The sequence below is a fragment of the Phalacrocorax aristotelis genome, chromosome 4 (genome assembly GCF_949628215.1).
Source record: "Phalacrocorax aristotelis chromosome 4, bGulAri2.1, whole genome shotgun sequence".
NCBI classification, from domain to species: Eukaryota; Metazoa; Chordata; class Aves; order Suliformes; family Phalacrocoracidae; genus Phalacrocorax; species Phalacrocorax aristotelis.
The window spans coordinates 50,590,085-50,615,259 of NC_134279.1; the positions used below are offsets into that span (position 1 = coordinate 50,590,085).

Here is a 25,175-nt window from a genome sequence, read left to right on the forward strand (position 1 = left end):
CATGTTTACTTCTGAATCGTATTCATCACATATATAAATAGCCAGCAACTGTATATAGTAGCGGAGGGTGGAGGGGAAGGTCAGGGAATTAGCCTGACATTAAGAAAGCATTTCCTATGGAGTCACCAGATCTGTCCTGGAGACAAACACCTACATCGGCACACGGTGAGGGTGAAGCCCGCTCTGCCCTCCTGTACCAGACATGCCAGGTAAGCCTCTCCAACCTTGCAGGCATTTGAAGGCTTCCGCTCCTTGGACATCGCACAGGCAAAACTTACTTTGAGGGCTTTTTAAGGATGAGTAAAAGATTTTCCCTCTCTGCCTCCTGTTGCGAGCAGGACCACCAGCCGAGGACACCGCTTTAGTGCCAAATCCCCAGCAGCTACTCCACGGGGCGACCGCCACGAGATGTGCCTTCCCCACCGAAACCCCCGAGAGGACCGACACGGGGGGAAGGGTTGGCTCTGCTGCCACTTAAATCCAGAACGTCGCACACAAAGAAGTGGCAGCAAGTAACACCGCAGACAGGGTGGTAAAAGGCGGAGTTGGAGTGGTGGCCAGTCACTGCCGAACTTTGTACGTGTTTTGCCCTCGTAAACTATGTCGCAAAGAACAGCACAAGTCCGGCGCTGCGCTGCTTAGGCCATTAGCAAAATTAAGCCAGAACCTCCTGGGTTTTTTTGTTGCCGTAACCTGGACGTCGCCTCAGCATTGCTGCGCACCACGGTGCCGAGCTGAGACCCGCGACAGCTCTCAGCCGCCTTCTCAGGAACAGCCGCCTTTTCCCACGCTCCCTCCTTCGGGACGGCAGCCCCGGGCAGGACGGGCCCGCCGGCCCCCTCCCGCCCCACGAGGGGCAGGGGCGTGGGGCGGCCCTGCGCTGCCCGGGCCCGGCGGGGGGAATGCGGCCCGTCCTGACGTGCCGCTCCCCGCGGCCGGTGAGGTGCCCCCGGCCCTCCGGCCACGGGAGGGCCCCGACACTTCTCACCCCGCGCGCTCCCTGTGAAGCCACACGCGCGTCAAAAATTAAAACGCGGGAAAGTTTTCTCGCCGTCGTCAGCTGTGATTTCCAACTAGCGCCACCCCGCCTGCCTGGGGCAAGTCACCGGGCGCCCGTGACCACCTGCCCCGGCCCGGCGGCGGGCAGCGCTCCCCCGGGAGGACCCGGCCCCGCTCCGCCCGCCCGGAAGGGCACCGGCACCGCCGCCGAGCCCCGGAGGGGCGCCGGCCTCCCCGGGCGCCGCCGCCGGATCCTCCTCCTCGCTCCCGCGCCGTATTTTTAGTCGCTGACCCAGTTCCCCCGCTCAGCTACCTGCGCCTCCCGCACCGCCCGGGGCGGGCGGCAGCCCCCCACGCCCCCGCCGACAAAAGCACCGCCCAGGGGCGGCCCAGCCCCGCGGCCCGGCGCCAGGTGAGGGGAGCGCAGCGGGGCCCACTGCGGGGCAGGTGCGGCCGGAGCCGGGGTGCGGGGCCTCCCTTGGGCCGAGCCGGGACGGGACGGGGTGCGGAGCTGCTGGCGGGGAGGCGCGGGAGGGACGGAGGGGGAGCCGCGCACGCCGCCGGCGGTTGCTGCGGCCGCCGCGGCGCTCGGAGGAGCGGGCGGGCAGGGCTGGGCAGAGCGCGGCGCTGCCGGGGCCTCCGCGGGGGCGGACGGGGCCGCGGGGGCGGCGGCCGCGGCACGGTGGGTCGCGGCAGTGTTCTCCTCTGTAACGCAGCTACAAGCGAGGGGCGGCGTGTGAGCGCCGGCGTAAGTACCGACTTCTTTTTTTTTTTCACAAAAGTATTAGTTTCCCCTCCACCCCCGCCAGCGCAGGCTTCCCGGGGCGGCGGATAACGGGGCGCGGGGGCGGCGGGGCCGGGGCCGCCCGGCGCCGCGGTGCCTGGCCGGGGAGCACCGCCGCTCTCCGCTGCTCCCTCTCCCCTTCCCTTCCCGGCGGGGCGCCCGGCGCGCTGCCGTGTGCTGCGGGCAGGTGGGACCGCCCGGGCCGCCGCCTCGGCGGGGAGCGCGGCTGGGGCCGCTCCGGGGCCCGCTCCGGCAGGGGCCGCCCCGCTGGGGGGCGGGGGGGGCAGGGCTGCAGCGGGGCCTCAGGTGTGCGTTTGGCTTGTTTTAAATACAAAGGTACTCAAACATCACGTTGCTGGTGTGGGTTTTTAGCTAGTTGAATGCTGGCATCGTGTTTGAAATGTCTAAAATCTGATAGAGCCTGCTCCCGCGCACCCGGACCGCTCCGGCCCCGCAGGAAGAGCGCTAACGCTCTTGAGGCTTTAAAAGAGTATCTTTAATGCTCGCTCCTCCGCTTGCTGCTATTTATACCACGCAAGGTTGGCAAGGAGAGGAGAGCCTGCGTTTGAAAAGGACATTGAGCTTAAACTCGATACCGTTGTTCCAAGGCCGAGGCGAGAGTGCAGATCTCTAAAATAAAACAAAACAAGCTCCAGCAAACATCCCCCTCAAAACTACCTAGGCCCCCCGTCCCTGTTTTTCTAGTTCATGATGGAAGTTGAGAATCGAGCATCCCCTTCTCCTTAGGGGTGTGTAGGTTGTAGCTTCAGACGCAGCTCTGACAGCCTGCCACCGGGACTAAGGCTGCGCTTCGGCGGGTTTTTGTTTGTTTTATGCCTGTGATGTGATGAGCAGTGCAACTGGTTAAACCCCACAGCAGGGGGTTATCTGGAAGATGAAGTTTCACACTGTGGCAGATAAATGACTTTCACTTGGGTAAAATAAATCGTGATTGGTCACTGCCTATGCATTGTAAAGCTGGTCACAGTCTAAAAGTAGCTATAATGTAAAGTATTGTTAATACTAAGCCTAATAAATCAAGTGATAACACTATTGAATAGGTACTCATGGTTAATAATTCTCCTCTCCTTTTTGTAAATGAACTTAATCCGCAGTAATACTTCTCTCTCTGAAGTGAGGAGAGGTAAGCTTTTCCTGTAACAAAACTTTTCTTGTTTTCTTTTTTTTTTTTTTTGTGGGAGCAGAAAAGCTTTAACCTGCCTGATCTATATCACTGAGGTTTTCAGAGTGGATGGTGGTCACCCACATGATGGAGTTCACTGTCTGGATTACTAAATAAGACTGGTATTAAAAGTTGTTTATTCCTTGTGACATGCACCGTACCACTGTGGAACCGCAGCGATGCGTTGTAGCGGCTGGCTTGCGTGGCTTCATACCAGCCACTGGGGCTAACTGAGTTCCCCCAGTGCTAATTATCGTGGGTGAGCAATAGGCTGCTTTTTGAGCTCTGTTTTTATGGAGCTTAATTGTACATGTGGTAACAAGGCTGTATTTAAAATTCATATACTCACTTTTAAACTATTGTACAGTTCTGATTTCTGGCTGAGATCAGGCTGCCTCAGAACTGTGGTGAAATAGTGATGATAATCTGATAGCTCTGATGCTGAAACTTTACCTAGCATCCTTTTCCATCCAGGGTAAATGTGATTCAGTGTGTAAAGATTCCATAACTTGAAAATATTTGAACAAATGTTAAACTTTTAGTAGCTGGCACCTTAAAACTGGTTTCATGGTATCTTTTTTAGCAATTTAGATGCAGTAAATAGCAAGCCTTACTGTTGGGTGCATAACTGTTTGTGGTTCTCATGTGTTAGTCACTTCTGAGGTATTGATTTCAGCTGTAAGACTAAGTCTGCAAAAATGCAATGTAAAGGCCTTGACAAAGTCAAGAATTGACAGAGTAATGGCACTCTAAGTGCATTTGGGGCTCCTATTTCTAACTCTTGCATTTTGTGGTTTCAAACTTTTCTCTGCAATCACGTATGGAAGAAGTGGGTTTCTTTTTTAGGAAGAGCCAGGATTCTTGCACAGAGGTGGATTGTGATGAGAAATGTCAACCATCGTAAGGCTGTTTGGTGTTTGGTTTTTTGTTGCTGTTGTTTGTTTTTTTTAAATTGTAGGACTTAGCACTGAGCTGAGATCTAACATGTCAAGTAGCTACTGATCTCAGCAATCTAGGAAAATAATCACTTAGACTTGTAATAGAAACTGTGGAATGCAGATTAGCCAGCTGGTAGTGTGGGACTGATTTTTCTATATCTAAAAATAAAAACATATATATATATATTTATAGATATATATGCATTTTATACATTATAAATATTTAATACATTATAAATTCATGCTTTACCTATATAAATGTGGTGTTTTACATATTCCTATAATATGCTAAAGTGCGCCACTGCTGTAGTGTGATTGTGTGATGTTGAGACATAGCTACGTGAACAAAAGTGCCACACGTGGTATGATCCAGCAGAAACTGCTGAAGTGATTGCCTGCCCTGAAGTGCCTATCTCTGTTTAGGTCATTTTGTTCTTTTCATTCAACTTCATAGTATATGATTTACAGTTTAACTGTGAAAATCAAACCCTTTCAAAGTTGTCTTTATCCCATGAATTCAGAGGATTTCCTGGCGAGTTTGTGGTATGCTCAGGCTGTGCAGTAGTTTGGAGTTAAAGCTGCAGAAGGTTAATGCTCTTTACTCTGTTTCACTTGCTGTCTTGTGGAACGGGAAACAAGAGTTAGTGCTTCTTCACCACACTTCACTGTTGTGAAGCATAACTGGTTGTTGTACAGTTTCTTTTAGCAAACATAAAAGTGAGAACGATAACAGCCTAGTTCTTTTTGAGGGAGTATTTGCACTGTGGAGTTTTTTCCTCTTTCTAATTCATGCTCACCTGGCAATATGAGGTCCATAGATACAAGTCCACTGTCCTGGACATGTTAGTTTGGTTTGATGGCATCTGCTGACATCTGTGAGGTCTGGATGGAGTGACCTGTGAAATGGTGCTCCTTCTTCCTTTGTGAGATCAGCTGTAAGTCTACACAACTGGCCAAAAAAGAAATGCCTTTAGTCATTGTGCTCCTGAACGAATGTGATCGTACTCTTGGTGAGTGTGAGTATTTGGTGCTGGGAGTATTAGACTTCTGTTTTGCCCCTGTTCATATGTTGGAGTTGTAGCTGAGGCTACTGGCGAGGGATGCTGACTGGCCATGTCTCTAGTGTTGAATTGCAGCAGACTGAATAATGTTGTCTGAAGAACTTAGAAAATTAGAGGACTTTGTTGCACCATCATTCCAGGATGGTTTGGGAACTAAGGATGTGTATGTCAATGGCCAGTCTGATAGAGCTGTGGTGAAGACTGTGGGTTGGTAAATCAACTGCTGTGAAACAAGAAAGGCTACGAATTTTTGTCCATCAGCTATGGTTTGTGTGCCCATTCTCAAAATAACATGAAGTACCTTTTTTTATTTTACTTGGTGGTGTACCTGTACACTCCTAGTGTGTCAAACGCGATTACTCCTACTTGAGAAAGCTGAAGGTAAGATAGTTGTAGTATTTCAAGACCATGATATGAGGCCACTTTTAAACTGGAGGTATAAATGGCAGATGCTGCTGACGCTGTCTTACGCAGAGCACACATCCTGTTAATGCCTAGTCTACAAGAGTCATCAGTTCTTGGACAAAGTTTGAGGTGCTTGTTGTTAATATCTGATTCAGAGGTTTTAGTGGCAGTGAAATGTTTCATTTACTGCAATTATTAGAGATACTTGAAATACGAGAGATGTGACTTTAGAGGGAAGCCAGGAAGTGTTTGCAGAATACTCCTCTGAGTTTGCCTTTTTTTTTTTTTTTGTTAAAAAATGTTTTAATTTACAGAATTACAAATTGGCTGGGAGGCGCCTTTAGAGGTCACTTTTTCCAACTTCCAGATCGAAGTAGGTCTACTGCCTGTGGTAGGTCAGGTCAGCCATGTCAGGGTCCAGCTGAGTCTTGAAAAGTCTCTGTGGATGGAGGTTCTGTAACCTGTTTCAGATATTCTAGCAAATAACTTTGTTCAAAGAAAGAAATAACTTGAACTGGGATGGCTAATGAGCCATTTATAGAATTATAGGCTGGGGATGTTACATAAGTCAGTAGGCAATTGTACCCAGTTTTGGAGTTTGGTACTGCGCTCCTTCAGATGAAATGCAAAGAAACCTTCAAGCAAATTGGTCTAAAGCAAGCGGTTGGTGCCCCTTGCGTCTAAAATTACACTGATTAGATAATTCATCCTGTTGCTGTGCAGGGCCCTAGCTCTTCATTGCAGCTCCAAGTTGCAAGAAGATCATAGTTCTGCCCGTCGGTGCTGTGCAGTTCTTTGAATGCTGGGTCCTGCTATAAGAATTCTCATGCACTCCCTTTGAGATTAGTTGCCTCCTCTTTGACTTGTTTGTCCTTTCATCCATTTGAAGCTGTGATGTGTCAGATGTCCTTAGAATTCCTTTTAGCTTGGGGGGAAGAATCTCCAAGTTTTCTGGGACAGATTAGTAGAAACTTGACCTTTTTTAGTGATATATAGGTAAATGGTGAGAAATTGGAAGTCTGGTTTGTGAATACAAGTACATATAGCTTGATATATAATTATCCTGAAGAAAAGTGGCAAAAATACAATGTGTGAACTTGGAAGTCTGTCTGTATGGCTCCCAGCTTGTGGAGTAAAAGGTACATACGCAGCTGGCTCTTACTTGTAAAGAGGGTATCCAGTTTTAGAAAAGTATAAAGGGTTATTTGATTGGAAATTGTCAAAATTGGACATGCTTTTCACTTTGGGTTTGGTGGGGTTTTCTTCTTTGCCTATTTTATTAATTTTGGTGTCTTGATTTCTGTGTTATTTAGTGTCACTTCTCTGTAGCTGCAGTGTTCCATATTGGTAGTTTTCTTGTGTCTGTTTTGGCTTCGAAGTTGCTTGATTAAAAAGATAGCTAATGGGAAACTCACTTACCCTGAACATTTGGAAGTAACTGGGGTGGGTATTCCTTTTGGGAGATGTTGATCCATTAAACAAAACCAATATGCAAGTATGCATCCCAGTGTTAGGATTATTTATATCAGCACTAAAATACTAATTAATCATTTAAATTATGAACCAACATAAAACTTTCTTTAACAATATCAAGACGCTGTCCTGCTCTTGAATTTCTGTGATGTTCTCTAGAGAAAAATTGAAGAATAACTCGAAATTTGGTTTGAAAGACTTTTAACACTCCTCTTTGCCACAGGCAGTGCTATTTGGTGTATCATGTCATCTGCAGTGATGTAATTTGGAGATAAAACTCTTCTTTTGATGCAGTTCTAGTTGTGACAGAGGATGAACTTTCCTGACATCTTCATTACTAGGCTTTATTTAAATGCTTGTTAAACCTCCTCCTGATTTTCACTTATTCTGTTCATACATGAACAGTGCTTTTTGGGGTTAGCAAACCCAAAAGTCACACTTTTCAAAAACACAGTTTCTAGTGAGTTCTATCAATTAAGTTTATGTTTTTCCCAGAAACTGGAGTAATTAAAACTGATTTAAAATGATCTGTTTCATCTTGATTTGTTGGCCCAGATTTGTCTGAAAGTTGACTTGTGTTGGTGGAGGAGTTGGGACTAGCACATTAAAGCTCAAATAAAACCAAAACCCACTAGAGTGAAAGGACTGGTTGTTTGAACAACTAATTCTTGCAGCAAGGTATAGACAGTATTGGGGTTTCCGCTTTGTAGAATGTAAAAACAAACTTGTTAATGATCGTCTATCTTCGTTCCCGGGAGATTGCATTATGCACAGCATGGGACTGAAACAGTGATCTTGGTCAGCTGGTCTAAGAAATTAGCACTGCAATTAGTCTCTCATACTGTTATTCAGCAGAGAGATCTAATCTGGCTTGTCAGAAAAATTTTTTCAGAGATTGCACACTGCATTTGATGTGCTTGACAAAGCCTCCCCTGTTGTCTTTAATGCTATGTACAGTTCTCGGTGCCAGGCTCAGTGCAGTTTGCCACAGGTGCTCCTGTCCTAGTGCTTTGGTTTTATTTTTCTTGTGTAGACGTGTTGGTTGAAACCAGGTGACGCTTTGTCGATCTTTGCATGTGGACTTTGTGATTCCCTCAGAGAGGATTGGCAGCTTTTGGTTTTGTGAATATGCTGGTGTTAAAATCATTACCATATGGCTCTTTTTGGTTCACATACACACATCCCCCCCATTGCTCTGGGGAGAAGAAAAAAGGAAGAGGCATGCAATGCTTGTATTCAGGTACTGCTTTCCACCTTTTGGACAGCAGTCATTCAGTCCTGTGTGTACGTGATTATTGCTGACTCATAGCTGAAGCTCCTGATGGTCCTGTGGATTCTCTGTTGACACTGACTGTCTAAGCATGTGAAGAGCTTCCCATTGATGCGGTCTCCACTGAGTCCCTCTCAACAGTGTGGCCTGACAGTGTAAACCTCACCTTTGATACTACTTGTTTATGCCTGTTTGATGCAGGCCACCTATGGATGTACTGGCCTAGTTGTTCTTGGTGCATAAGCAGGCTCTGTTTGTTGCAGCACACTCTCCTCTGATTTGTGCACTAGTTATTGCTTTCCTCCCACCAGTAGTCAGGGGTTTTAAAACCATTACTCCATGCTTGACTATTATCTAATCTTGGAAAGCCTATTGATTGCGATATTCCACTGTTGCAACGCTACCTCACTGCATGGCCGGTCTGCCAGTTTTGTCTCTGCAAGGCACCCTTAATGCTGACATGGTAATAGTTTCATTGCGTTGTAGATATCTAGAAGATGTCTGTAGAAACTTGGTGTTTCTTGATGCTAGCACAATGTGGACAACTCCCGGTTTCAGGTGTGCTCTCTACCACATATTTGTAACTGGGCAGTCTATGTGGTGTCCATATAATCTCATTTGTATTTTAGGTGTAAGTTTGCAGAAGCTAAATGCTATTGCAGATTTCCACTAAAGAGAATGCTGTTTTGTATATTTGCTTTGCTCCTCACTTAGTGATACACGTCAGATTTATGGCATTTCATTCTTTTATTTTTCAAGCAGTGTGGAACATGGTCTGGTTTTGTTGTCTGTGAAATCTCGTCCTTTTCAGGTCTCTATCACCAGCAGATGCCATCAACAGCATGGAAGTACTGGAAGAAGAGTTGCTGATACGATTCATAGTTTGTAGAGCTGCACCCATTATCACATAACATGTGGCTCAACTTAATGAATTTGTTGCCAGCATTATTTCTCTGAGAAGTACCTTTCCCTCACATAATAGAATACTTATCATGCACTTTTTTGGGTACAGTAAGGGTCATCGTATTTGCTCGTTTGCAGGTAATCAGATTTTTGTCAAGTTTGTATCTACAGGTGAATTGCTGGAGTTCTTCCTTTGCAAGGTTTCCTAAAATGAAGGGAATTCCTCACAGCTATTTTGATCTGGTTGTGTCCTTACTTGTGTCTCAATATAAAAGTGTCTCAAAGCTATAGATCTCCCCTGTAGTGTATCTATGTTTCTTCTACTTTGTTTGTGCTCGTGAACAGTTCATGAGACCTGTTGAGGAATTGTTATAGCTGAGTATTATGAAACTGAACTGTCTGGGTGTTGTCTCCTACTATAGTAATATAATCAGCCAGAGCCTTGATGCCAGGAGATAATAATGGCTGGTTCTGCAGTCAGCATGGGTTGGTGGCCTCAGGCAGCTGGATGCCTTTAGGCATTTGCTCTCTTAGTATCTGCTTAGAAGGATGGCAGAGGCTTGCCAAGCAGTTAGGAAGCTCACTTATTGCAGCATGCTTGAATCTGTAGTCGCAGAATAAATGTTCTTGCTCTGCACCAATTCATGAATAGCTGCTTCTGATACTCATTTGCGGTTCTGCAGCACACTGCTTCACCTAAGGTTTCTCTGTCCTTGGTATGAGAACATTGAGGAGCTACAAAGTAGTACAAACCTTGTAAGCTTGACAGTTCTCTTGGGAGATTATAAAGGCTTTTGGCCATCCACTTCATTATGTATACTGCTCATGGTAAGTTTGCTTCTACCTTATTACGCAAACACACAGATCGAGATATCTGAGCAGTTTCTGTATGTGGTTAGGACTCATCATTACCTTTCTTTCCTTGCCCTGAGCTTATTTGGGTTTGTGTGCCATGGGTTTTGTGTAATGAAGTGTCCTGCTGCTCAGTAAATGGGCTCCAAAGTCAAATACCATAAAGCAAGTATTTAGTGTCACAACCATTATGAAACTTATGAGAAATCTGTATTGGGCATAACTAGTATTTATTCATGCTCCTTTGATCTAATAATGCTGCATCTCAAGATGTTAGTAAGTCTGGTTCCAAATTTCAGCCAGCTTGAGTTGTTGGTTCATTTAATAGCTTAATTGCAAGGTGATGATAATTGAATAGCAGCTGTACTCAGTTTCCTAGATGAAGAGGGTGTATCATTAGACTTTCTGAAGTCTTGCTAAAGCTGCCTTTCCTAAAGAGGTATTGCAGCTTTAGCTATTACTTTAGCAAGAAGAGTATTAAGCTTGCTTTTTTGTTGTTGTTGTTTTGGACTAGTAGCTTCCCTGCTTAGCCTGTAGCCTGTTGGCTGGGTGCGTGAAGCGCTAGGCAGTGATGCCTGCCATATTAGTTGGGTTCTCTGGGTTTTTTTTCCCAGCATATGGGTTTTTTTGCTTGGCCTAGCCTAGTGGCAATCAGTATTGTAATTCTTTCCATCTGTACCCAGCTATCTCTCTAGCAGTGTCTCCTGTAAGCTGAACTGTTGGCATCTTGCAGGTCACTGCACTGCTGTGTCGGTGTGTAAGCCTTACTCTGCAGCATTGTGTAGTTACTGACACGTTTGTAAAAATGTACTTTTTAGCCAAGTAAGTGCTGTGGAGACTTGGGAGGAATGACTGTAATGTATCCAAACTGGAGAAGAGTGAAGGTAATGAACAGCAGCAGTTCAAGTAGCCCTTCCAGCAGAACGCATGACATTTCAATGGGATAGCTTGGCATGTGGGCATGCCTTCAGCCTTTATGCTTGTGAGGGGTACCCTATAGGTAAGTTGTTACCAAAGTGTAGTAAGCCTGTGTGGAAGGTGTTTCCTCCCCCTGCAATGGGCTGTCTTCAGTGCAAAGTACGTGGGAAAGCGTTGTCTTCTACAGGTCACTCCATCATAGGCCTTCAGGTATTTCCAGTTGTTCAGCTTTCTTATTGAAGACCATATAGAGCTAGATGGAGGACTTTGGGATCAGTGTTTCTGTCCTCTAATATCTAATGGAATGCATATAATTGATAAAAGAAGTCTGGTTCTGTAGAGGTCATTCCATAGTATTCACATAGGTTATATTTAGAGCTTGTTTATATCTGATTGGTGTCAGACTAAAGCTACTGTTACAAACTGCTTAATTATTTATAAACACACAGTGAATGCCAGCTTCTTGTAGAGTGGCAGCCTAGAATTTTGTTCTTTTAAAAAAACAATGTGGGGAGAAAGGATTCTAGGGAAAAAAAATTTCGATTGCAATATGTTCTTGATGGCTGTCTTTTGCCAACCAGTTCTATGCTTGTGAAATGTAAATATAGCCAGATGCTGTGGAGAAGTAGGTTTCTCGATCTCTAGGACTAATCATGGTCTCTGGGTAGCAGAAGGTGGCTTACAAGACAGTTGCCAAAGTAGTATGCTGGCTCCTTCCCTGTATTTCTTTGGCTGATCTTCTCCCTCTTCCCCAAAAGAATTTAATTTAAAAATGCAGTATTCCTGTTCATCTTATTTCTTATTTAGATGCAAGTGAACAATTTTAACGGTGCACAGAGGTGCAGATCTTTGACACTCTTAAATGTTAACAGCCATTCAGTGTGTGTGGTTTGTTTTCTGGTTTTGTCTGAGAGAAACACCATTTCAGAGATATCTTAAATGACAAACAACTTATTTTTTTGTCTCAAAATAACATTGCATAACTGGGTAATCATGCAGCCTATTAAGAAGAGTAAGTGTAGCATCCTTCTGCTTGTTCATTCAGTGCTTAGTTGTCTAGTATTTTGTAAACATAGATATGAGCTCAGTGTTGTTGTTTGGTGGTTTTTTGCCTTTTTTTTTTTCTTTAAGCCCTTGCACTATTCTTTTCCCCTTTGTCACACAGAAATATTTAAAGTTTGCTTTATTTTGACTTACAGCTATCGGTGTAGAATACCGGTTACTGCTGTTTGGTAGCTGGGTTTTGACATAGAATAGCAGAAAGAAAACTTGGTATGAAATCTTCAAAACCTTTTGACTTTCCTAATGCAAAACAGTAGCATTTTTAAAGACAGAAGATGTATCTGTAGTGTCAGAGGGGGAAAATGTCACATAATGTGCGTGTGTCCATACTTGCAAAGAAAAGAAGTCCGCTGTTGAAGCGATGATGAATACTCCAGTAACTCTTCTATGCTCTTCAGCTCTTCCAGAAATCACTTTTGTAAAGTGGCAAAATGGCCTTTGTACTCAACAATACTCCCTGGAGAACAAATGTAATCTCTCTGGACTAACAGCTGCCTTTCTACAAACCAGTGACTTTGAGGTTAATGTTTAAATGTTTAAACAGATTTGGCACGTTGCCATTTAAGTGGAACAGCACGTGCTTAACCTTGAGAGTCACAGTTCCCTGGTGAGCCAGGAAAAAAAATAAAAAAAATTACTCAATAGGGCAGTCATCTGGTAACTTCAAAGACTGTAAATTAAGGCTAATTCTGAACAGGGGTATCTTAAAGGAGGATGATCGATCAGATTTTCCTGTTTAGCTGAGGGAAAGGTAATTTTTAGAGATTGTGTCAGAACTTTTTGGGTGGGTTAAAGTCCAGTATAAACAAGCTAGTGTAGACTCTGGTAAAAATAAGCTGAAAAGATGCCAATCTGTGTGTAGGAATTTGAAATTTGTTGAAAACTCGGTAACTTGTTAAATTCGGATAACTTTATTTTTGGTTGTCTTGGGTTGGAACACCAGGGTTCAGCAAAGATTTGATGAGTGTAAAGCTCAAACTTAATTTTGGAGTCTTGGTATTTATGACTTGAAATGGAAAAAAATAGAAGAAAGCCAAGAGCAATTGTACTGGTGTTTTTCAGATGTCTACTGCTCTTTACCTTAATCCAGAGGACTGTGTTGCCTGCATATGGAAGAGAAATGGGAGCTTCGACCCTGGGACTGCATCTCTAATTCAGTCCTATTCTGACTTTAAGCTTACCAAGAACTCTGTTAAAAGCATCCCTCTTGGGAGAGCGCTTCCTTCCTCTTGTGCCAGATGATGCAAACCCAAGTTTTCTGCCAAGTATCCCAAGTATTTTATGTTAGTGGCCAGGTCACAGCCATGCTGCATTGGTGACTGGATGTTCTCTGTAAGGTGAGGGAATGAAGCAGCATTCAAGGTGTGCTGAGGTAAGCCTGGCTGAGCAGAGGGAGAAAATTTTCTGTCCTCATCTTGCTTTGTTAGACCATCTCATGTTCAAGTTAAACAAGTATGTGAATTTTTCAACATGGGTAGATGTGAAACCTCACACTTAAGAACTCTTAATAAAAACAATTACAAATCCAGTAACTTCAAGCCTATGACATAAATATTTGAGGTTGTAATGACTTCCCAGACAAACTAGTATTTGCTTAACTCTGATTCAGTTGTGTGGTATTTGTATTTCAGTATGGAAGTGAAATACTCTGGGCCAGTGTTACAGTTAATTGCTTGACCTCATGTTTGCATATCCCAAAGAAAGGAAAAATACTGCAAATGGCCAGCACGGAATTAATACATCACATATTATAATGTGACTTATGTGGCCTAAAGGGGTGGTGCCTAAGTAAATGGTTATGGAATATGTACAGTGCCAGAAAGCATCCTCCTGTCGGCAGCATGAGTGCTACAACTCTGAAACTAGTATGAACTATTTATTCTTTTCCATCAGCTGTATCAGTAATTGAAGACACAATTTTGTGATGATTTAATGTATTTAGGGATTTCATTATAAATGAAATAAAATTCTACTTAAATAGCTGTTTCATTTGCCACCCCAGGAGGGGAAGACAGATATGCTTTTGGTTGACTGGCCTCTTCCTTCATGTCATCTGCTCATGGTTCAGAGGAAAAGGGAAGATCAAACTAAAGAAATCAGAGTTTACTTTTGAGTGCTTTACAGGTAGATAATAAAATGATGATCTGTGTTTCATCCAAGAAATAAGACACTAAATACCTCCAGCTAGAAAACTTTCAGTAGGAGCTTTACTACACCTTCCTTTTAAGAATAAATATTTAAATGTTACTTTGGAAGAAAAAGGCTCTTCCCTAACCCTTGCATGTTAAGTTGGATGAAGGAGAATGGTGTATTCAGACTGTCTGCTCCACTCTGAGAAGCTTATGGTGATCTCTGCCCAGTGCTGCTCTGTATAGTCGGCTTGCTCTGTCAGTGCTCTTTGGTGTCCTTAGCCAAAGGAAAAAGACTCCAGTGAAGTGGTAGGCTTTGCTTTTAAAAACCTGTCCAAGAAAGCATGCAGGTTTAATCAGTTGATGAAATATGAATGGGTGGGTCAAAGAGAAGATAAATTTGGATCTGCGTTGTTCTGAAGGGGAGAGAAGAAGGAAGGAGGATGGTTGATGATAACTTTTTTGCAGGGAGGTGTTTTGGCTCTGTTTAAATAGTGAAAGCACGTTCACCTCCATGAGGGAGATTGTCATGTGCAATGTGTAGAGTAATAAAGGAGAAACATCTGCCCACAGCTCAGTGTTGACTGACCTTGAAGAGCAGTTTTCAGAACTCCTTAATGTCATGACCAAGCTGTAACAACTTCAAGTAGTGACCCAGGAAGGTCAGGTAATGGTGAGGTGATGGCAGGCTTCACACAGCAAGGGAGGGATGGCCTGGGCATGCAAGCTTCAGCTGGTGATGTTTTTGTTTTGGGGGTGCTGGTAGCACGTTGTTGTTAGAAAGCTGCTTTGCCCTGTGCACCAGCTGAGCAGCAGCAGGACTTGCCACTCAGTGAGACTGGAGAATGCCTGTGGTCTCTCTCCAACTGGAACTAAAGCAATAAGTGTATATATCCATTGACCAGGAGTATATGCTTCTGATTTCTGTGGGTTTCGGTTTTGTGTTTGTTTGGGGATGTTTTTTTTTCCCTCTGAGATGATTATAATTGCAGAATAGCAATAGCTGTCTGCAGGTGCTAGTGTCTCTGCTTGTTAAGTTTCTGGTGCAGTGTGGTTTTCTGATGGTAGCGCATTGAACTGGGAGGCATTGAGATGGGATCTCAGTTACGAGTTGTGTAGTGCCAAAGTCTTGGCTCTTCCAGTATTGTTGTCTTCCACTGATAACTCAGTGGAGCTGTAGTTTGCTCCATGTTAGATGGAGTTTGAAGCCCATTGCCATCCATATAATTTTGGCAAGGCTCTTTCAAGAACAGAAACACTTGGATTTGCCAAAATGGTTTGACACCTTGAAGCACTTTAATGTTACAAAGCTCATTGGTAGAGATTGTCTTCTAGGAACATGGGATAGCTTAGTTTCCTGTTCTCAGAGCAACCATTTTATTCATTTAGCATCTGTTAAAGGATGTCTTGGTTCTATAAGAGTTTTAATGTATTTGTCTGTAGGAAAAAGAATTAGTTGATATTTTATGCTTTCTTTTAAGGATAGTGCATTACCAGTTCCATTTATGATGGAAGATAACCGCAACATTTCTTGTAATAGTTTCCTATCACCAATAGGATGCACGTTATGCATTTTATACCTTAGATTCCTAACTTCTTTTCAGAAGTATTAGGGGTTGGTTTTTTTCAAGTTTCTTTAATTTTGTGACGTTTTAAGAGACTTCAAGTTGGTTTCATTTCTTACAGCTTGAGAACCCAGTCATTTAACTGAATAAATTAAATGAATGGAGAGAAGGTTCTGTTTCTTGTGCAGAAAGAGGAATTATTCTGAAATGTTTAACTCTTCAGCTCTTAAGTTTGGGTACCCAAAGCCAGTGGTTTGTCTGTGTTTAAAACACTGGCAGTGAGCACATGCCACTCGAGTGTCTTAATTTGAATGAAGAATATATTATGGTAGAGTTTATTATAGCTGTCATAATTTCACATTTAAATTGACTTTGTTAAAATGTATTTGTGTATATTTATTGCAATTCTTTTATACCCTGGGGAAAGAAATCCTTTCAGAGGGTGAAAATAACCTTAACACTGTTTTACATAACTAGTGTATCCTAGCTTTCCTCTTTTTTTCTTTTACTTCTCCTGCAATGTTGAATTGAGAAGACTACAGTAAATAGGTTCAACAGCAAATTACACACTTCTAGGGTAAATCTATGATGTGGTTAAATTAATTGAGTAAAGGAAAGTCTCCAGTTCAGCTTTTTGGAAGGACCATATTCATCTTTCCTTGCCTGTAGTAGACAGGAGTAAGAGACTACTGTGGTTTATGTCACTTAAAGGTGAGGTAGAACTGTTAGTTCTGTAGGGTAAAAATGAATAGTTGTTTGTAAAAGTCATATTGCAACACATCAAACAACTGTTCTTCCCTCAGGCTGTCTAAAGGTAGGCTAAGATTAAATTTGTCCAAGCTGCTCCGCAGATTCTTTTATATTAAACTGTCCTCTAGGGTAGCTGTTTGTCATAATTTGTGACTTGGAGTGCAGGGGCAATATTTCCCCACCCTGCCTGCGCACTGTGGGCTCTGAACATCTAACTCCTGGTGGAGCCCTGTGTGGACAGCATGGGTGGTACTGTGCAAAAACTTCCTGGCATTGTAGGTGCTGTGGAGTAAGTTTGTAGCCTGGTTCTACATTTGAGTTGTGGTAGCCCACAGCTGTATGAAATAGCAGTTTAGGGTTTGGTTTTTTTAAGTCTTGTCCCTCACTGTAAATAAGGTCTGAACCATTACAGAAAATAACTATCTGCAAATGTCATCTGTCAAATCTGTGAAGTCCTTGTCAAACCTGCTCTTAGGCCGTGTTGCTAGCATGCAGGGAGCTTTTGATGCAGTGCTGGCAGAAAGTCTAAGGAAAATTCTTCAGCCTGAGCCATTTATTGCTGCGTGACTGAACTGATCTTTGAAAGTTGAAATCTCATGAGAGGACTCTATAGTCTGGCTTCTATGTTTTTGTTTTTTGTTTTGGTTTTTTTTTCTCCTGTTCCCCATAATCTTACTGATTGCTTGTGCTCTGATGTATGCCACTGAGGAGAGTTTTTGATGACTAACTCAGCTTCAACTCATCTATTCAAAAGGCTTGTGCTTTGACTATAGTAAGTAGTTTGGGGTGTGTCTTGCTTTTTCCTATGCCCTAGTGTGAGATGTTACTGTTTTCCAAATAACTTTCCAAATGTATTGAAGTTGTTTAAGAGCATGCTTCTGTATTTATGGAATATATGTGGCTGTTACAGTTTATTCTTTGCTGCTTAGAGGATAATAAGATTAGTTCTACTTTCTGATGCTGTGTGCCTAAATGTAGTCCAAAGTAAACCTTTTAGTTGCAAAAATTACATAGAAGCTGGCAATCTTTGTGAGGGAGGTTTGGTAACTTCTATCACATGATGACCAAGAACTGTCATTGATTTAATGTTCCCTGGTGTTTTAAATTTAACAACTAAACCAGAAGATTAGTGGCTTCCACAATTAATGCTAAAAACATGCCAGGCTGAGAGAGAAATGCCAAAAAAAAAAAACCATCCTGCGAGTAGTTTCCATATGTTGCTGACACATTGTTTCCTGGAAGGCTGGTTGATGTGTTGGCAAAATTAGTATAATATGCCATTTGCTATTAAAGTTTGGGAAGAACAATCAAGTTGCAGTTCTTAAAATGGAGAGTTGGGGATGATAAAAGGCCTTCACTCTGACTTTTTTGGTATTCTCAGTATTTGAGGTGGTCTTTCATCATTGATCACTGCATGCTAAGGCACTGCTTTTTTTTTGTATGTTGCTATCTTTAGCTAAGTTAAGATACTAAAAAGGAGCTACCAGTATTTGATTTCTAAATAAAAGGAAAGCTCAATCAAACTTTTGAAGGTAGCAAAGGAAATATAATGTGTTTCTCCTTATGGGGGTAGGGGAAGACCTATACCTAGAATGGGGAAAAAAGTAGGAAATTAATATAATATTATCATAGAATAGTTTGGGATGGAAGGCACCTTAAAGATCATCTAGTTCCAACCCCCCTGCCATGGGCAGGGACACCTTCCACTAGACCAGGTTGTTCCAAGTCCCATCCAACCTGGCCCTGAACACTTCCAGGGATGGGGCATCCACAGCTTCTCTGGGCAACTTGTTCCAGTGCCTCACCACCCTCACAGTCAAGGATTTCTTCCTTGTATTTAATCTAAATCTGCTTTCTTTCATTTTAAAGCCATTAGCCCTTGTCCTATCACTACATGCCCTTGTAAAAAGTCCCTCTCCAGCTTTCTTGCAGGCCGCCTTCAGCTCCTGGAAGGCTGCTATAAGGCCTCAGTGGAGCCTTCTCTTCTCTAGGCTGAACAACCCCAACTCTCTTGGCCTGTCTTCACGGGAGAGGTGCTCCAGCCCTCTGATCACCTTTGTGGCCCTCCTTGGGACTTGTTCCAACAGGTCCATGTCCTCCTTATGCTGGGGGCCCCAGAATTGGATGCAGCACTCCAGGTGGGGTCTCACCAGAGCAGAGTAGAGGGACAGAATCACCTCCCTCAACCTGCTGGCCATGCTCCTTTTGATGCAGCCCAGGATACGGTTGGCCTTCTGGGCTGCAAGTGCACATTGCTGGGTCATGTTGAGCTTCTCATCAACCAACACCACCATGTCCTCCTCAAGGCTGCTCTCAATCCACTCTCTGCCCAGCCTGTATTTGTGCTTTGGATTGTCCTGACCCATGTGCAAGACCTTGCTCTTGGCCTTGTTTAACCTCATGAGGTTTTCACGGGCCCACCTCCCAGGATTGTCAAGGCCCCTCTGGATGGCATCCCTTCCCTCCAGCATGTCAGCCTCACCACACAGCTCGGTGCCATTGGCAAACTTGCTGAGGGTGCGCTCAACCCCACTGTGTATGTTGCAGACAAATATGTTGAACAGTGCTGGTCCCGATACTGACCCCTGAGGAATGGCACTAATCACTGGTCTCCACTTGGGCATTGAACTGTTGACCGCAACTCTTTGAGTGCAACCATCCAGTCAATTGTTTGTCCACTGAGTGATCCATCTGTCAAATCTATGTCTCTGCAATGTGGAGACAAGGACGTTGTGTAGGACAGTGTCAAATGCACTTGCCCAAGTCCAGGTAAATTATGTCAGTTGGCCCCCTGTGCTTCTGTGCATGCTGGTGGGGGGAGCTTTTGGCTGTTTGGCAGTGGGTCCACTACAGACTCTGCTTGGAACCAGCTATCCAACTCCTTCTCAGCCTTGCCGATGTTACGCAGCCATCTCGCTGCTTCTAGCAGCTCAGCCACCTGCTGCAGGAGGTCCTCCACCTGGGCACACCTTTTGCAGGCAGGTCTGCTGCCTGTCCCTGCGAGAGGTCTGGGCACTTTGTGCTGTCTGAGGTCTGCATTGCAGCCTCCCCTTTCAGCAGCTCGCTCTGGGTGGAAACATCAGCCACTGCTAGGGTAGGTGGTGCAGAACCCCTAGCTGGAGCTGCAGCCTTTGCTCTCAGATGAGCTCCCACCTGCCTTGAGGGTCAGGCAGGACGAGTGCCCTTGACCTGTGCCGATGGTCACAGAACGGTGCCCGGTTGCTGGGTTATGTGTACTTCAAGTCTCCTACTTGTCCAGTGGAATGCCCCCCCTTCGAAGGGGTGCCCTCCTACGCAAACTCTCACACCATGCCCTGGTTGCAGTGCTGCCTGGGGCTGCCTTTTGTGGGAGTGGGGGTGGCCCCCATTGCTCCTGTCCCTGCCCACACCTCCTGAGCCCCTCTCATGAGAGCTGCTAGCTGCTGGCAGGTCTCTGCTCCCACTGGGGTTTCCCCCGTCCCATGAAAGCCCCCTGTTTGCAGCAGTCCCCTGGTCCACTGTGGAATGTGCCTGCACCAGAGCTGATTGCCTCATAATACTGTAAAATGTATTTAAACCAATGCAGTTATTGACTTTAATGTATTATTAAATTGTAACAAATACTCTGTCTTAATAGAGCTCAACTTGTAGGCAGGACTAACTAACCTACAAGCAAGCATCCAGTGCCCAAGGGTAAAGCCCAACATCAGGGACAGGCAAACTGGTGACTTTAAAAAGCCACAATTCAGGTGATAGAGGGCTGCTCTTGGTATAATTATCCCTTGGTGATTCAGGGGGGTTTGGGTCAAGCAAACAGGTAGCCATGGCTTCACCTTAGCATTCAGTTCTACTGTGACTTTCTTTTTCGCCTTTCGTCCTGAAACAGATATGCTGGAGGAAAGGCTTGATGTGGCAGTCAGACCTGCATATGGGGCTCTGTTAGACAAGACTATAATTATGTCTAAATAAATAAATCTAAAGAAATCCCAGAAGTAGCTTTTGAAGGATTGTAGTGCAATGGTAATATCTTAACCTAAGAAATAGTATCATAAATTTATCTAACAATCTTTTCAAAGTAATATCTATTTTCAGTGTCCCCCACTCGAACCCTGAAACGGCAGAGGAGGAGGGGAGGAATTAGTTCTAGTTTGATACCTGCATTTCTATACCTCATGTCTTCACCTGTGGCTTTCTGTTACCACAGAAGACTGGTAACAATGCTTTTCCAAAAAGCTTAAGATCGATCTTAATAAAATGTCTTTATCTTACTGCCCCTGAAAGGTAAAAAGTGCATGTGAGGAAGCATGTGCATGTGAGGAATAGCGTGTCTAATACCCTTAAACAGTGGAAACTGTGGCGGGTGTCAGATGTCCTGTACAGCCAGAGAGGGTTAGCCCATAGCAGAGCGGGCTAACATCTCCAACCAGAAGGTCTGGAAAAGTGCATTAAGCTGAAGCTGCTTAAATGTTTAACAAAATGGGAACAGTGAAACTGCTGTGGGCTCTGACCTATACCCTTATCTCTGTGTGAGCACAGATATGCTCTTCAAACTGCAAAGGGGAAATGGTTGTTACAGCTGACTAATGTGCTGCTTTCTGTTACTCTCGGAAACTGATCCTTTCTTCAGCAGATGGAATGAAGGCTGTGAAGACTGCTAACTTTATTTCCCCTACTGTGATCCGAGGGAGCATGGAATCTGAAGTGATCACTTAGTACCAATTGCTGCCCAGAAATGGGCTTTTATTTCCGGGGGGGGGGGAAGGAGTGACTGCATGATCCTTGCACATCTTGTCCTGTTCCTGGTCACCCTATGTCAGATGAGGCTGTCTGTGACAAGGCATTCAGGTGCTTGAAAAGCAAATGTTCACACCTGTGTCTTGCAGTTGAGGAGTCTTGACTTTCAGCTGTCAGTTTGGCTCTCTGCTTTACCAAAGAGGTATTACTTGGTGAAAGCAGTGATTTGTATCTGCATCAGTACAGCAGCTGAGTTTTGTTCTGTGTAGGAGATTCTTGTTGCCACTCAAGCACTTAACCAATATCTGAAAGTCTGCAAGCATCTTCTCCTGGGAGAAGGAGCTAGTAACTGGTATTTCTCTGTATATATTCTTTCTAAATAAGTGTGACAGCACTGACATCTTGTTTCTTTCTGAATATGGTATTAAGCAGAAAGTGGTCTTGTGACTCTCACTCACCTCTTATGCTTTTTTTCTAGTCAGTAATCTAAAAAGTAATCTAGAAGTTATCTTTACTGCTCTGGGTTGTGGCTGTTATTCAGGCACCCTCTTTCAGGAAGGCTCTTAATGTTTCTTTCTATGCTGACTAAAACTTTGGTAAGAGGTTAGCCAACAGTAGGACAGTATAAACGAGCAGGCTGGATTGGGTAGGAGCTGAAAATGGTGGTGTTTTTTTTTAACTCCCCCCCACCCCGCCCAGGTATCCATAGCTTTCCAAAGGAGTGTGTGAACTTGTTGGGGTTTATTCTTGTGAGGGAAAATGTGGCAGCCTCCAGTCAGGAGAGACTGGTTTTGGGGTGTTCCCCACCCCCTGCCCCCAGTCCTGATGGTGATATAAGTTCTTGTGTTTGCTGCTGTTTAAGTGAGTGAGCAGCTCGGTTTGCTGCGCTTGTACCCTTCTTAGCTGTTAGAAGCCGCTGAGGTGGTTCCTCTTTTGCTGGAGGAGCTGTCAGCTTTTGTGGACCTCAGCTGGCTCTGTGTATCTTGGCAGAGAGGTGGGATGGCATGACAGGGCTGTCAAACTCTTGCGGCTTGTGTAACATGAGATATATGAAACTTGGCAGCTTCAATTTGAGAGAGGTCTGGTGGTGAGACCACAGGAATGTTCTCAAAGTTGGTATTTGTTCTCCCTCCTATACTGAATATTTTGCGTGTATTGACCTGGGTACGTGCAAGATGAATCTGTGCAGGCCTTGGGGTGAGTCTACGCAAATGTGGACTCTTGCTCAGTGCGGTGTTGATGCCCATGGTTGTTAGTGCTCTGATTTCAATTAGCACAGCCTGACTTTGACTTTGTTATTACGTTGCTTGATTCAGAGTGGAAGCAATTGTGCTGCAGTTGGTTTGGGATTTGAATTATTCACTGATCAAACTGTTGATTGGCATACATGCTTAACCTAACGGGTTTTAGTAAACATATTTGGTATTTCTTAAAGAATTTATTTAAAATAAGTATTTTATAGTTCTATACTAGACCTGCTATTTTCTGCTGTCGCATATAAATGAGTTACTCTTCATATCAAAGAACAAGACAGAGATAGGCATCTGATTCATCAAGTTTTCCTAACAGTAGGCTCTGACACATTATTGCACTAAATTTGTGCCTACGATAAGACTTGTGATTGCTTTATCAAAAAGCTTTTAAAATTTATTTTTCCATTGTGTGGTCATATGAGCAAACACACAGGTACCTGGCAGGTAAATAACCTGAGTATTGAGGTTTATTCCAACTAATTTCTGCATGTGGAAGATGATGCCAAGCAGGCTTGTTGAAGTAAGCACTGTAGGGGTAGCACTGTGTCTTGTGTCCCAGTCCATGCTGTGCAAAATAACTGAACTGTGCTTTAATGTGATAGGATGGAGATGTAAAAATTGGCTACTAAGCTGGTGGACCGAGATTAGAGTTGAACAGAAGGCACTGATGGCTGCAGTGATTCCTGTGTCAGTCAAGATTACTCTGCTTAAACCAAAACATACTCTTCAGCTTGCTTTTATGTGAATGTCACTTTACTTTCAAGGTGTAAGACTCTTTCAGTGGAGTTTCTGGGAATCTCTCAGCTACATTGGAGATAACAAGCATGCTCAGATAGTGTACTAAATGCTGTTTCTCTGCTATAGCATGTGCTTGGCTTGGGTTTGGTTTGTATTACCACCTGATATGTGAAAACACAGTCTCCTTGTTAGTACCTGGAATTATTGGTTTGTATACCAATAGGAATGAGTGTAGTTTGTCCGTAACACTTATATTTGTTAGTTGCTAACTTAAAATTTGAAGTGTGGATGGGAATATTTGAAACCTCAGAATTCTCAATCTTAATATGCAAACTTGGAATTCAGGGACATAATGGGGAGAAATACAAATAAGATTTTGTGCAGCTATGAAGCCAGAGGTGGGTGGTAAACTGGGAAGTATTAAAACCTTTAGAAACTGGGAGCTTAAGCAGTTGTTCTTGCTTCTGCCTTAGGTGAGGAGAGGAAGATGGCATGAAACACTTCAGGAGACTTTAGTACAGTTTAATATTATGAAAATGGTTACTTCTGCTATCTTTCACATTTGCTGTTCTAATACAGTGATTTGTGAAGAAAAAGGTCAAAGGATTTGGTCTAATAACATTTTTTGCTATGGAAGGCTTGATTGCCTGACACACAACTTGATTTTTTTAGACCGATAGGTGTGCCTCAGTAGATGATGTTTACCTGTTGTTGTCAGCTGAGAATATACATTTTTCTCATTTCTTCTTTAAGAAAAATCAGAGACCATCTCCAGCTTTATTTATTTTTTTCAAGACCCCTATCAGTGGTCAGAAATGAAATGCCCTTGCTACCAGTCGGTTTATCACATGGAAGATGAGAAGAGCAGAACTAACTTGAGCACTCGGTACTTGTAGGCAGATTCAACCTTGGCCTTCTGCATGAGAGTTGTCCCAGCCACTGGGGGCTGTGTCCCCCCCCTCCCCCCTTCTCACTTTCAGCATACCTAGTTTTGACTAGGAACTTCTTTGTAGATGCAAGAAATCCAGCCCAAGGAAGCTTATTACACCCAACGTATTCCTAGATCTATTTTGATTGACTGCTGTTCTGCTGTATTTTTTCAGAAAACTCTTTAAACACCTTTAAGTCTAACCGTCAAATACTGCTTTGCATCCCTGAAGGCTTGGGTGTAGATGGACTTCCCAGAGGACTGAAGTGGGTGGTTTCCAGGTGCCAATCCCTTCCACCCCTGGTTCTTGTGAGGCAATTTCCTTTGGAGAAAGTTTCTAATGCAGCATTAATTGCTTGCAGTTGGCGCTTGCAAGCAGTATACTACCCAAATAACTTGTGAAAATGCCTCTGGTATGTTTAACTTGGCTTGGAGAAAAGAACCCCTGTGGTGGATTTGAAGGGAAAATGTCAGGGTAGAAGCTGTTTTCTCTTCCAGGAATATCCCCTGGTACCTGGTGAAAGAAAAGAGCATACTAATAAATACACTGTAAAATTAGAGACATGAAAATGAGAAATGGGGGGATGGTGGTCTAATGTGGATTCTTCCTGGATGGTCTGCTCAGCTCAATTCTTTCTCCTTGGCATTCAGTGGTTAGTGATGTATTTCCCTGCCAGGAGAAGAAGCTTCATGACTTTCCCCTTATTTATTTTCTTGGACTACTCAGCATTGGGGGTGTGTCTGTGGTTTGGGGTTTTTTGGTTTGGTTTGTTTTTCCCCCTTTTGCCTAGGTAACCTTCCTCAGTTCAGGGTTTTCCAGCATTCTGGGATTTCAGGTACTGGAGAATTTGTATCAACAAATTGTGCATTTGGAGTCCTGACTGAATAGGACATGAGGCTCCTTGTTTGTGCACTGCGAATTGGTAGATTTATAGATGGAAATCTAGACACTGCAGCACTGTTAACATACTTCGGTGAACTTGATGCTGATAGATGAAATAACTTTGTTATGTAAATATAACCTTAATGAGATTGCTTGGAAAAAAAAGTTAGTCACTCTTCACAGGACAGTATTCAGTTGTGCAAGTTCAGTTAACTTCTGTTAGGTACTTAAGCAACATTTTTGTTCTTCAACAGTGTTTCTAACACATGCATGCCTGCATGCAGAGACACCCCCCACCCCCAAAAAAAGAAAACCCCCACCAAAAAAAAACCCCACAAACCCTGTGCTATGCACAACCCAGATTCAGG

General features: G+C 43.8%; 1 protein-coding gene across 4 annotated transcripts in view; it reads left to right on the forward strand.

The window, feature by feature from the left end:
• The first annotated feature begins 1,320 nt into the window (after positions 1–1,320).
• The window catches only part of MTUS1 (microtubule associated scaffold protein 1), a 131,619-nt gene continuing 107,764 nt past the window's right edge, over positions 1,321–25,175 (forward strand). For 2 of the 4 annotated variants that reach the window (XM_075091364.1, XM_075091367.1), the window contains exon 1: positions 1,388–1,446. The gene's annotated coding sequence lies outside the window, so the exon portion shown is untranslated. Of the gene's footprint in view, positions 1,447–1,659; positions 1,748–25,175 lie in introns of those variants that run through there. The other 2 variants (XM_075091366.1, XM_075091365.1) reach the window with 2 other exon arrangements.